Raw genomic sequence first — 15,214 nt, 5'->3', positions numbered from 1 at the left:
AGGTCAAATACTTCGGTCTTGTGTGTAGTGATGGTTATTAATTTTATACCATATATTGAAGATTCAGTCTTAGGTTTGATCAGTCAGGATTCAGGTTTATTCTTGAAGAATGGCGGCCGACCACTGTGAGACAGAGACTGAGGATCCATCCTCCCTCACAGAACTTCACCTCAGTATATCTGACTTGTTCCTTGAGGAACAGTCTGTTAAATACACTGATATCTAAGGGGTGTTACCGTCTATTCAAGTGGGCCATGCATGCAGGGTTCTTTGTCTCGACCTGGGGGGGGGGAGGTGAGAGTCTAGTATCACACCTCACTCCCCAGGTCAGCCCAAAGTATATTCACCAAGGAAAGTCCACTCATGGCTAGTTAAATCCAAATAAAAGTAACAATTATTACTAGGTATAATATCATTGACTTATTGACTATGGCATATTCTTATGACCTATGGCGGTCCCTTCAGTAGTGTTTCTGAAATATAGTCGTAGTGTTTCTGATTTCAGAAATCTGGTGACCTTAATATAAAATATTTCAACAGGCAACATGAAGTAACATTGTTTACTTATACATCTTTTAGTATGGATACTTGGCTAACAACTGGCTAATGATCAGGATTGAGAGACTAAAAGCTAATGATCAGGTTTGAGAGACTAAAAGTCAATGATCAGGTTTGAGAGACTAAAAGCTTTGTTGAATTGAATTCTACACAGTCCTTGTTATACATTATGATGGCGTTTCACATTCCCAGGAAACATAAACCTTCAAAGAAACAGTCTGGTCATAGCAAAGGTTGCAATAAATGGCCAGTAAACTGATTCTAGTTCAGGCAATGCTCATACCTTGTTTCTTAAATTATATGATGACAATTATCTTCATACACTTTCATGCAATAAGAAAGTTGTTGATGGCCAAGTTCCCAAAGGGTACATAACAACCGTAACAGGACCACTGAAAGATGCATTGACATCAGACCCGTCAATAAAAATGTATTTACACAAATGTAAAGTACAGATAGAACAATATATTGGAGCAATCTCACAGAGTCAGGTGATATCTGACGTTCTTGCCATTTATTGAAGACTCACAGGCAGGGTGTGATTTGCCGGTGGGGGGAATAGGGAGATTTCCCTTCTTCTGTTTAATGAAGTCTAGGTCAAGTTGTGAGGAAGGACTAGTTATATTCTGGTGAGACATTTGTGTTCTGTACGTAGGTGCAGCATTTCCTTAATGTATTACGCTAATAACAATATCAGCTGTCATCCTGATCACAGATCAGTGTACAGCACTCTAATGAGATCATACCACGAGAGAAAATTAAATTACAGGGGTCATGGGGTCATATTTGGCTAAAGAAAAATCTTAACCTTTCCCTTTCTGGTTAGTTTACAATAAGGAATCACTTGTGCCTTGAAATTTCACATTTCCTCCATTTTGTTTGGAGGCTTCAGTGAGAATAGTATTGTCAGCCCCCATTAACCAACTCTGTAGCTGTGAAAGCAGTGGCATAGTGCTGCCATAGCCGTCCTGGTGACAGGGAGTTAACAGTGAGTCCACTGGATGTGTCCATCCTCCATGCAAACGTTGTATAAGCATGATTGTGGATTTGTCCTTTATTCCATGGTCAGAAAGCTTGTCTGTGTCCCTCAACATCTTGGCTGCATACAGGAGCCGTAGCTCAGAAGGATCTAACAGGTTGTTCTTATAATACAAACACATGTTGTCATATATTTTATTTGTATGTGAAATAAGTAGGCTATGTATCTTTGTGCATTTTCATAGGTGCAGCCAATAAAGCATATATGTAAAGCATAGCGTAAATATTCATATAATGCCAATGGGGAGCTAACAGATACTTCAGCTTATTATACGGCTCTTCAGAATGTTCCAAAAAGTAGCGTTGATTTGAATAGGCCATCCCAACGTTCGCAGGTGAATATTTCTTGATATTCACTGCTGCGAAAAGATATTGACCGCTGTCATTGGCAACAGGTTTTGTGCTTCTAATTCACATCTTTGGTATCATTCTGCAAGTAGTCCGGTCATTTAACGTAACAGACTCATTGTAATTTGAACACCTGAAACTTAAAAGTTCTATTTGCTTGAAGAACAATTTTTTTCTTAGTGGAAATCACGAAACGGCAACTAAATCATATTGTCCCTTACATAATGCTCGTTTTAGCTTGTGAACAGATACTTCAGCAAAGTGTAAATTTTAGCTTGTTAACAGAAGATTTCAAACCTGGCTGTACTTCTGAAAACATGTATCTTTTATTATTGTTATATTAACCAATAATCAATACACATTTTTCATTCGGATCACAGCATTCATATGCTGTTATGTCGTCACACTGCCCTCTACTTCCACTTCATGCACCTGGTGGCGCCCAGAGTTGAGTCATGTGTGCTTGAATGCTACGAGTCCATTCAGCACAGTCTGAGTTTTATCTGCAGGAAGTACAGTATTTCTTTGACTGTATGCTGATTCTGATACGGAAAAATAATCTTCAGCTGAATAATATTGTATAATAATAACATCATAATAATATGAATAATAATAACTGTAATAATAATTCAGTTTTACTCAATGCATTTGGAAGCAAAAATGACGTAAAAAAAGTGCGGCAGACTTTTTCTCACTGCGCATTGCTTTGTTCGTTGCCAGTTGCCTGTAAATGAAATCAGGGCCTATGCAGTATATGGCCATCTGCAGATTTTTAGAATTGGAATAATGACTTAGTACCTGTCAAGATACAATAGCCTACATCCAAAGGTTTGGGGCGTCCATGGAATTCCTCCGTTCTTGTCCTCCTCCTCCAGGCAGGTGTAGTACCCACACGAGTGTGGAATTGTCCTTTATTCCATAGTCAGAAAGCTTTAATGTGTCCCCCAACTGCTTGGATCCAAACACTGTCACGGAACGAACAGACTTCAAGTTGTGGGATACTTGGAACAGAGTTTATTGCACACGGAGACAGCCAGGAACACACACAGGACAGACAACAGGTTGCAGACACAGAGATGCTGATACAAACACAGAGAGGCTGCGGGAGAATCCTCAACAACACAGTCTCTACCCTCGGAGGGGCGCAGGCGCGTAGCACTGCTGGGCACTGGTGGCACTCGCGATCTAACCGCCAAACTAAAGAAAGCAGAGGCAACCTCTTGATGAACAAACTATAACAGAAAATGCCGTTGCGGCAAACAAAACACGAGTCACACTCGGCAAGACACTTAACTAAACTATAACTCAGGTAGTACTCAAAACAGGAACTAAGGAGAGGAACTAAACCGAAACGAACAATGATTGAAGAGAACGTAATCCTTCGAAAAGCCAGGTCGCGGGAAATCCAGTGGGAGTGCTTCCGTTTGAAGTGCGATACCAGACACCGCGTGAAGGGAGAGTGAGGTATATGTAGGGGCTGTGACAGGTGTGGGTGATTAGGAACCCGGTGAGTGTAAACGCGGTGCAGGTGAGTGAGGACAGGTGTAAGTGATCAGTACTCCGGTGAGAGTGAGCGAGTGGAAACCAACGGGGGCGTGGCTGGTGCAGGTCCGGGCTCTGATGTGACATTACCCCCCCTTCCAGGGACCGCTCCTGCGGGCCTAGGACCCCGACGTCATCGCGGTGGTCTACCTCTTGCTCGAGGTGCTGGGCGGTGCGGATGTTCCTGATGGTAGGCGGCGAGGAAGGCGGGGTCCATGATATCGTCCCGAGGCACCCATGCTCTTTCCTCTGGACCATAGCCCTCCCAGTCTATGAGGTATTCCAGGCGACCCCGACGACGTCGGGAGTCCAGGATCTCCTGGATGGCATAGACCGGACCCTCTTCAAGCAGGAGCGGCAGCGGGGGCACGTCGACGGCAGGCTGTGAGGAAGAGGGGAGAGAGGTGATCGGCGGGTGATAGGGTTTAAGAAGTGACACGTGAAACACCGGATGGATACGATAGTGAAGAGGAAGCTCTAGCTTGAAGGACACATTATTGACCTGGAATATGATAACAAAGGGGCCAATGAAGCGAGGACTTAACTTGCGGGAGGGCAGTCTCATCCGGATGTCTCGAGTGGAGAGCCACACCTTCTGTCCGACGGTGTAGTCGGGGTTAGGTCTTCTCCGAACATCCGCATGATGCTGGTGGCGCCGGACTGCCCTCTGGAGGTGATGGTGAGCCTCGCTCCAGACCCTCTCACTCTGCTGGAACCAGTAATTCACCGATGTAGGTCTTCCCGGCAGGGGTGCCCGGCGGAGCTGGGTCCTCCACTTGGGCTAGACGGATCTCCTCATCTAGAGCCCACAGGATCGGGGCGACGATCACTGGTGTGGGCAGAATTCTCTCGGGCTACTCCGTGCTTGCCTTCACCTCGTGGAGTCGGGAAAGTGCGTCAGCCTGGACGTTCTTGGATCCTGGCCGATAGGAGAGGGAAAAGTCGAACCTGGTGAAGAACAGCGCCCACCGGGCCTGTCGGGGGTTCAGTCTTCGGGCCTCCCGGATGTACGCCAGATTCTTGTGTTCCGTAAGCACCGTGAAGGGGTGCCGAGCCCCCTCAAGCCAGTGCCGCCACTCCTCAAGAGCGAGCTTGACCGCGAGGAGTTCCCGGTTGCCCACGTCTGAAGGGACCGGCATAGGTCATAAGAATATGCCATAGTCAATAAGTCAATGATATTATACCTAGTTATAATTGTTACTTTTATTTGGATTTAACTAGCCATGAGTGGACTTTCCTTGGTGAATATACTTTGGGCTGACCTGGGTAGTGAGGTGTGATACTAGACTCTCACCTTCCCCCCCAGGTCGAGACAAAGAACCCTGCATGCATGGCCCATTTGAATAGACGGTAACACCCCTTAGATATCAGTGTATTTAACAGACTGTTCCTCAAGGAACAAGTCAGATATACTGAGGTGAAGTTCTGTGAGGGAGGATGGATCCTCAGTCTCTGTCTCACAGTGGTCGGCTGCCATTCTTCAAGAATAAACCTGAATCCTGACTGATCAAACCTAAGACTGAATCTTCAATATATGGTATAAATTATATCCTATCAATTGGAGGTCCTCACCGAAAGATACGTTCTTGTATTGCTGATTCGAGTTTGCTGTAAGATGTCTCTTTACCCCGGTTGACACAACGCTTTGGTAAGTACACTTACCTAAATCTTGGGAAATATAGGAAGTAGAGTCCTGTGTAATAACAGAAATCTTATTTTATTTTACTTTTATTTTTATTGTGATTGTCTTAGAAGTTGACACACACGGTGATTGTCTTAGAAGTTGACAAAACACTCCTAGTTTTCCGGGTATTGGTCCGAGGCAGTCTGAGCTGTGCTTGTGACATACTCTATTGTTTTACTTACCGCTCAGATAGATTTCCCAAGAGGATACAAATGTTGTGATCATAAACGGGTGTTTGGAAAGGGATCTACAGCATTTTAATATTTGAATTTAGAAATTGTTCTAAGTCAATTTGTAAATTATTTACATTAGATTGTGGAGATTCAGTTCTTGGATTTGACCAGTCATGATTCAAGACATAAGATTCCTTTAAGTCCAGATTTCACAATGCTTTTGATAAAGTCAGATGTTAGACTACTAAATGTTAAACTGTGTCTGTTCACACAATAGTTAGACAGCTCTCACGCATACCACTTAATTCACACTTCAGGCACAGCCGCACCTGTGACCTTGATGGCCCATTAAGCTGAAGTGAACCACACCAAAGCCACATAGCAAGACAGACTTTAAGCATTTGTTTTGCCTACACATTGATTTTCTTAACCCATGCTAAAATCATTGTATGAAGTGTTACAATTATGAATAATTGTAAGCATATTTTTAACGGAACAAAGTCTGCATCCTTAGTGTATGGGTTTAAGGTACATGGAAAATAAGATGTTTTTTTTCGGAAACCGTACGTGATCTCACAGCAGCAGACGACTGCTGTTAGATCAAAAGGGGGAGGAGTTGAGCTTCAGAGAGAATTGACCTTAATAAGATGATAACTGCAGAATGTGTTTTTTCTCAAAACAGGTTTTAGCTGCTGAATTTCTGACTTCATCAAATGATCCAGGAGCAATGAATGAATTAAGGAATGCCTTAAATCAGGGGTGTCCAAACTTTTTTCAAAGAGGGCCAGATTTGATAATGTGAAGATGCTCGGGGGCCAATCGTCCCTTCGGACATTTTTTAACCATAAAAGTTACATGCAAATAATACACAATTTTCATTGTCACAATTATGTTTATTTTTTAAATGGCAATGTAACCCAATATAAGCCACTCAGGAAGGCGTGAACAACTGTAAAAACACAATTCTGCCTTTCATTCATATCTGGAGTCAGATAACATTGAACAAACTACATGAAATACCTTTAACTTTCATGAACTTAATTTTAAACAGGAGTAATAAGTAATGCTGTCTGTTAAAACATGTAAAAGACAGAGCAAAATTCAGAAGATCATTCAGACAGTAATAGTTTATGTCACATCTATAGGTACATAACATCAAAAGTTATAGCCAAATCTTATTCAAGAGTTTAATAAAATAAGTGCCATAAGTCCAAGTGCATATATTAACTGTGCTTTTGGATTTTCACTGTTAATAGTGACAGATGTTACTGTTCAAAACACACATAATTTCAGATTGACCAAGAAACAGATAACTTGCTGACACTAATGAGAAGGGTGATACTGAGATCTGGATTTCAGTAAACAGGCCAGGTCGGGTTTGACGGCACTGGTTGAGATGCGTAAAATGTCACGTAAGTGGGAGTCACTTAGTTTTGACCTCAATCGGCTCTTGTTTAAATTCATGACAGAGAATGTCTGCTCACACAAATATGTGGAGCCGAATAAGCTCAGCATTTTCTTCGCAAGTGTTCGCATTTCTGGAAACCTGCCTTTATCCAGCTGCCGGTAAAAGTCAACAAGAGAAAGCTGCTGGTGTCTGCCGCGCCACTCGTCGTCACACTGCAGCTCAATGAGCTCCAGCTGCAGCTGTGGAGGAGCATCATCAGGGTCCACGGAGAGGGGAGAAGAGAAAAGCAACATCTCCTTTTCAATAGCTGCAAAATCCCGAAAGCGTTTGTTTAATTCCACAGAAAGAGATGTGACGTCTGTTGCATACCTCTCCATTTGCGCACCGATGTTGTCCTGTGGAAAACGGTCAATGACCTCTTTCAAAGCTGAGAAATGTGCAGTGCAGGGTTCTGATTGTGACAAGTGTCTTCGGAAAAGTTGCAGCTTGCTTCCAAAGGCCTTGATGTGTGCATATAGCTGGCTCACCACTGCGTCTCGTCCTTGAAGATTAACATTCAGTGCATTCAGATGCTTCGTTATGTCAACCAAAAAAGCCAAATCTGCCAGCCACACAGGATCTGACAGTTCTTGCATTGGCTGCCCCTTTTCATCCAAAAATTTTCCGATTTCCCCTCTGAGAGAGAAAAATCGCTGCAATGCAGACCCCCGACTGAGCCACCTCACATCGTTGTGATATATTACGTCTCCGTATTCAGCCTGGATGTCAAGCAAGAACTGCTGAAACTGGCGGTGGTATAGAGCTTTAGATCGAATGGAATTTATTGCCTTTACCGCCGGTTTCATAACGTGATCAAATTTGAGAATTTTTGCGCAGAGAGCCTGCTGGTGAATTATACAGTGGAGTTTTATAGCGTTACCTCCTTCTTCGCTGACTTTATTGCAGATCAGTGTGGACAATCCACTTCGTTCACCAGTCATGGCAGGCGCACCATCGGTAATAATCCCACACACTTTACTCCATGGTAGTTTCATATCCTCAACAGCTGCACAAACAGCAGCGAATAAATCCGTTCCTCTTGTTTGGCCTTTGAGCCTTGGAGGTCAAGCAGCTCCTCTGTTACGTTCATGTCGTCATCAACTCCTCTTAAAAAAATCAGTAGCTGTGCAGTGTCAGATGCATCTGTGCTTTCATCGCAGGCTAATGAAAAATAATCAAAAGTCACTCCCCTGTCCCCCAATTGTCTATGAATATCTGACGATATGTCCTCAATTCTCCGTGCCACAGTGTTACGAGCCAGGCAAACGTTCATAAATTCTTGCTTCTTCTCGGGGCAAATGTTCTCCACCATTTTCATGACACAGTCTTTGACAAACGTACCCTCTGTAAAAGGTTTGCCATGTTTAGCTATTAACATGGCCACTTCGTAGCTTGCTTTGGTAATGTTTTCATTGGAATCATTGGCCCGCGTGAAGAATCGCTGTTGTGAAGCCAGAGCAGCTTTGAGTTGCTTTACTTTTTCAGCACGGTCACTCGCCGTTAGCTTGTCAAATGCGTTAGCATGTTTTGTCTGGTAGTGTCTCTTCACATTGAATTCCTTAAACAAGGCAACCGTCTCTTGACAAATTAGGCAAACACAATTGCCTCGAGTGTCAGTGAAGAAATAATGTCATTCCCATTTCTCCTGAAAGCGGCGGCCCTCACTGTCAACTTTCCTCTTTTTACTTGCCATGGTAGAAATGATCGGAGAAGGGTTCGTGGCAACGTGTGTTTGAAAGTAGATTGGACAAGTGTGTGCAACAGCTGTACTAACTATCACACTGTGGCCTTGTTCTCGCGAGACGAATATTTGATCGATGCCAAAGTAAAAGTCCAATACCCTAGCGGTTGAAGGAGGAATTGCATTTGAAAGTTTTATTATTTATTTAACAGTGCTGGCGGGCCATAGATAACACATTATAAGACCGAAGCTGCGGGCCATATGAAATCTGACCGCGTGCCGTGATTGGCTCGCGGGCCGGACTTTGGACACCCCTGCCTTAAATGGTTTGGCATTCAAGTGCCATTGGAATCTGGATAAAAATGGATTTCATGAGATCATTTTGTAACTAACTAACTAACTGTAACTCTGTAAACAGATTGATTCCTTTCTCCTAGGAATGGACACATCTGTCTCCGGAACAAGCGAATGAATGTGTGTGTGTATGCCTGTAGGCTGGCCAGCCGTCGTATGAATGAATGAACTTACAGGACTGTTTAACCTACATTTGACCACTGACTTTGTCTTTAAGTGAAATTGTTTGAATTGAAGGAGATTTAAAAACGTTTTCTTTCTTTCAATCATTCCATTTCTTTCAAACATTTAGCTTCTTTCAAATCCCAACTCTCAGTTCTTTATTGGTTTAGTATGGGTCTGTGGCCTTTTCTTCTAGATGCAAATGCCCAGACCTTGCAGGTAACAGGATGATGAGATTTAAGCAAACCTGCTTTTGTCTGAGATTAAGCTGTCTGCAGTCTTTCACACCCAATACCAAATGTCTATTGTCTGATGTGTTGAGTATGCTAACAGGCTTCCTGCCTCATGGAGATGTTGGCCGGTATTATCTTTTTCTGAGATCTCGTTACAGACAGTTTCTAGGAATATGGAGAATAGCGATGACAAAAAAAGGAAGCAGCATCTCGCCAAGGTGTCGAAAGGGGGACCATTCCAGAAAATCAACAGATGAAGGAACAGTAGAATCATTTGAACTTCAAACAAACGCCATGCAGCATCTGGCCAGGACATCGAAAGGGGGACAGGCTCAGACCACAGCCAACACCCTCAGCCATTAACCCAGATCAACACCTCTGGAACCCGCAGGACTGTTTGAACAAAACATCACACCTTCAACCATCATAGACGATCAACTCCAAGGGACCACGGAAAAATCGGGAACGATTACCATCACCATCAAAGACACTCACACATTCTGGAGTCACACACACGAACACACACACACAGACACACACTTAACTGTATCAACCGTCAACCCACATTACAATAAAGTAATGCTCCATGTCATGTACCCCTCAGTAACCAGAAAGGAAATGTTTTAAGATGTTGTGACACTATAATGGATCTCCCATAATCCGTTATCTTCTGTACTGTTGTTTAATCCTAACATTTAATTTTAGCTTAGTTTACCTTAGAGTTAACATGTGTAATTAAGTTTGTTCTGTGTTCTCACCGCTTGTAAACTGCATTTTCCGAATGGTTACCATGTACATATATGTATTACTTCTGTTATATTTCTCTGCTCTCACGGCTAAAATAGGATGGTTATGTTGACATAACATTGGGAAGGAATTTGTCCCTAAATCAGAGGTCCACACAATTGGCGAAAAAGCGTGGGGCACTCTGTAACATGGGTTTCGCCTTCCCTCGTGAGAGAATGCCACATTTATGAGACAAAGACTGAACAAATCCACTCACTCAAGAAAAAGAAAATAGTTAAATGATCTGATGTTTAAGACATACAGTCTTAAAAAGGGGGAATGAAGGGACCGGCATAGGTCATAAGAATATGCCATAGTCAATAAGTCAATGATATTATACCTAGTTATAATTGTTACTTTTATTTGGATTTAACTAGCCATGAGTGGACTTTCCTTGGTGAATATACTTTGGGCTGACCTGGGTAGTGAGGTGTGATACTAGACTCTCACCTTTCCCCCCCAGGTCGAGACAAAGAACCCTGCATGCATGGCCCATTTGAATAGACGGTAACACCCCTTAGATATCAGTGTATTTAACAGACTGTTCCTCAAGGAACAAGTCAGATATACTGAGGTGAAGTTCTGTGAGGGAGGATGGATCCTCAGTCTCTGTCTCACAGTGGTCGGCCGCCATTCTTCAAGAATAAACCTGAATCCTGACTGATCAAACCTAAGACTGAATCTTCAATATATGGTATAAAATTATATTCCATCACGTCATAGTTGAGCTCCGCCGGGCTAAATTTCCGGGAGAAGAAGGCACATGGATGGAGCCGTGATGGAGATCCGGAACGCTGGGAAAGCACCGCCCCCGCTCCCGTCTTGGAGGTATCCACCTCGACGAGGAACGGGACCTCCGAGTCCGGTAGGGTGAGGATGGGGGCGGTTTCCGAAGGCGCTCTTCAGCAGGGCGAATCCCGCGGCGGCCTCGGGGCTCCAGGGTAAGGACTTCGGCTTGCCCTGTAGAAGGGTGGTGAGTGGAGCTGTGATCTGGCTGTAACCCCGGATCAAGCGGCGATAGAAGTTCGCAAACCCGAGGAAACGTTGTAGTTCCTTCACCGTCTTGGGTTGGGGCCAGGTAGTGATGGCACTCACCTTCCCCTCATCCATGCTGATGCCGGCAGGGCTAATGTAGTAGCCCAAGAACTTCATCCTGTCTTGATGGAACTCACACTTCTCCCCCTTGGCATAGAGGTGGTGTTCACGAAGCTTCTTGAGGACCTGGGACACGTGCTGGGTGTGCTCCGTCTCGTTCCGGGAGTAGATCAGGATGTCGTCGATGTAGACGATCACGAACCGATTCAGGTACTCCCGAAAAACGTCGTCCATGAATCCTTGAAATACGGAGGGAGCGTTGGCCAAACCGAATGGTATCACGCAGTACTCGTAATGGCCACTAGGGGTGATGAAGGCCGTCTTCCATTCGTCCCCCTCACGTATTCGGATGAGGTTATACTGCACTGCGGAGGTCCAGCTTCGTGAACACCTGAGCCCCCTGTAGTTGTTCGAGGGCGGACGGGACGAGGGGAAGTGGGTACCGGTTCTTGATGGTGATCAAGTTGAGGGCCCGATAATCAATGCAGGGCCGAAGTCCTCCGTCCTTCTTCTTGATAAAAAAGAAGCTGGAGGCCGCCGGCGACGTTGAGGGTCGGATGTATCCCTGCTGCAGTGCCTCCTCCACGTAGTCTTCCATGGCCTTCCTCTCCGGTAGAGCGAGAGGGTATACCCTTCCTCGCGGCACAGGCACACCGGGCAACAGGTCAATGCTGCAGTCCTCCGGTCTGTGTGGGGGAAGGCATGAAGCTCGCTGTGGGCAAAACACATCAGCATATTGCTTGTATTGTGAGGGAACGTGGTGACTAACCTGCTGATTGGGGCTCTCGACAGTGGTGGCATGCAGTGCCAAGCGTGCTGGGGTAGGAGTGCGCAGATGAGGACGGCGTGAAGTTGGAGTGGGTGGTGAAACGACAGGTAGACAGCGGCCAGAGCACTCCGGCCCCCACCTCGTCACCTCTCCGGTCTCCCAAGACAGCGAAGGCGAATGTAGAAGTAGCCACGGCCGTCCGAGGATGAGGTCGGCGGTGGACTCCTCCAGGATGAGAAATTTAAGCTCCTCCTTGTGGAGAAGACCTATCTCAAGCTGAACTGGAGAGGTGACCTGCCGTACCTGCCGTCTCGTGAGCGGGTGACCTGTGATGGAGTGGAGAGAGAAGGGGGTAGGACTCGGGATTCTGCGGAGACCTAGCCGCTGGCACATGGACCCCGAAATAAAGTTGCCAGCGGACCCTGTGTCAATCAGGGCTTGGGCTATGAGGGAACCAGAAGAAGTAGTCAGGGTTACAGGGGTACACAAAGGATTACACACCAACATTTCACCCGGAGCCGAACTCACCCCGGATCGTGTGGGATGAGTGGGACAATCCACCACCACATGACCCTTACCTCCGCAATACAGGCATAAACCCTGAGTGCGGCGGCGGATTCGTTCCTCCGGAGACAGCTTGAGAGAGTTGATGTTCATGGGCTCCGCCTGCGCCTCCTCACTGTCACTGGTACGCTGAGAGGCGCGAGCAAGTGTAGAGAAGGCTGGCTGATCGTGTAGACACTGCTCCCGTCGATTCGCCACTCTGATGGCGAGGAGGATGAATCGTTCAAGGCCCACCGTGTCGTCGTACCCCGCCATCTGAAGCCTCAGTGCGGGTTCAATTCCCTGTCGAAAAATGGTGATCAACGCCGGCTCGTTCCAGCCACTGTCGGTGGCCAACGTGCAAAAGCGCTGGGTGTACTCGTGGAAAGACATCGTCGACCCCTGGCGAAGCTGGAGCAGTCGCACCTGGACCGAGGTGTCCCCATCGGGCAGATCGAAGACCTCCCGGAAGTGATGAATGAACGCGTCGTAAGATCTCATAGCTGGACCATCCTGCCGCCATACTGCTTCGGCCCATCGGAGCGCTCTGCCTGTAGGAGGGAGATGATGAAGGCAACCTTTGCCCTCTCCGTCAGGTAGCGCTGAGCCTCCATCTCCAAGATGAGGGTGCATTGAAACAAGAAGCCTCGGCAGGCAGATGTGGCGCCAGAGAATGGTGAAGGTCTCACCGCTGCTCCTGCCCTAGGACAGGCTGCGGTCGCAGAGCTGGCTGAATCCATCTGTCTCTTTCGGTCTGGTATTTTGGCACAGAACGAACAGACTTCAAGTTGTGGGATACTTGGAACAGAGTTTATTGCACACGGAGACAGCCAGGAGCACACACAGGACAGACAACAGGTTGCAGACACAGAGATGCTGATACAAACACAGAGAGGCTGCGGGAGAATCCTCAACACAGTCTCTACCCTCGGAGGGGCGCAGGCGCGTAGCACTGCTGGGCACTGGTGGCACTCGCGATCTAACCGCCAAACTAAAGAAAGCAGAGGCAACCTCTTGATGAACAAACTATAACAGAAAATGCCGTTGCGGCAAACAAAACACGAGTCACACTCGGCAAGACACTTAACTAAACTATAACTCAGGTAGTACTCAAAACAGGAACTAAGGAGAGGAACTAAACCGAAACGAACAATGATTGAAGAGAACGTAATCCTTCGAAAAGCCAGGTCGCGGGAAATCCAGTGGGAGTGCTTCCGTTTGAAGTGCGATACCAGACACCGCGTGAAGGGAGAGTGAGGTATATGTAGGGGCTGTGACAGGTGTGGGTGATTAGGAACCCGGTGAGTGTAAATGTCGTCACCGCGACCTTAATGTTTTCCCTTGGTTCAGACCCCTCTGAGACACACAACACCAGACATGAATAAAGTTTAACAGTTTTATTGTAGAGGGCCGGCAGCCACACACACACTTAGAAGCACACAGTCCCTGGGCAAAATATAGTACATAGTTTAGGCCCAGCCCATCCTATGTAACCCACCCCAATCACACAGGGTAAAGAGGCTAACTAATAGCCAGTCAGGCACCACAAAGGGGGGAGGAGGAGTACAACTTAATTGCAGAGAGGCCACTTAGAAATAAGACATGCAATACATTAGAAACAAAACTCCCCACAGCAAAGCCCCCAATATCATTCCCAGCTAGGCAAAACACTGGTGTTACAATTCACACGTGAAATATACATAAGCAATGTCCGTGCACAGATGGCTCACACACACCCACAGCAAGCTACACCACTGTTACAGTTCGCTCCCACGCTACACTAAACAGCCCCTCGTCACGTTAGGCTGCACTTACCTCCCCAGCAAGTGGAAACCAATAAGAGGGGCTCACCCAGTTCATGCCTGCCCCGCTAAGCGGGTGCGCTGCCGGTGATGAAGGAAAACACTTTTGGTCGGCGGCATCCCCCACGCCGACCAAAACACAGCAAAACACCCAAACCCCACGAGCTCAATAAGTCCAGGAGCAAGCGAAACAGCGGTTCATCGTTGCAGGATGAAGGAGGGAAGATCACGCCACCGTCGCACTTCCACACACCCTGGCTGGTGACAGTCTGCGTCTCTCTCTCGCACTCTTCCTCCCGCTGCCACTTCTGCTTCTCCTCTGACGGTAGCTCTGGACAGAAAGCACACTTACAAACCGGCAGGCTAGAAGCTGACCCATTCACACAGAGTATCCACTCGAATCAGTACAAGCACTTCCCTTTAGCTGGCATGCTAACATGCTTCTCTCCCCTCACGCCGGCTGGCTGGCGATTGTTGTTGTCCGGCGTGTCGCTGCTGGATCGCGTCATCACTCCAGCGTCACCTGGGAAATCTCTGTCGTTCCTTTCAGTTACCCTGTATAAAAGGGATTCCTCCGTCCAGTGTCCAATCATGTAATCAATACTCCGTGGCCATTAGTCCATTAGTCCACAATTATTGCCACAACGTTCTCCCCCTGCATACTGGTTACAGCACAACACACAATTATACAACCACATGATTACACACATCAGTAAACAATGATAATTTTCCCAGACTGAAATGTGACATAAACGCAGTGCAGGTGAGTGAGGACAGGTGTAAGTGATCAGTACTCCGGTGAGAGTGAGCGAGTGGAAACCAACGGGGGCGTGGCTGGTGCAGGTCCGGGCTCTGATGTGACAAACACGAGCCATATCCCAAAACGTTCTAACAGGTTGGCAAGAATAATTTCATTGTGTAAGAGGATAAAGTGAAAAAAATAATCTAGCAAGTGAGCAAGCATCTTGTTATTGAGGGAGTGAAATAAAGGCATTACCA

Source organism: Clupea harengus, chromosome 18, assembly GCF_900700415.2.
Source record: "Clupea harengus chromosome 18, Ch_v2.0.2, whole genome shotgun sequence".
NCBI lineage: Eukaryota > Metazoa > Chordata > Actinopteri > Clupeiformes > Clupeidae > Clupea > Clupea harengus.
The sequence above is the reverse complement of the archived record's forward strand: the minus strand, read 5'-3'. Positions refer to the sequence as shown.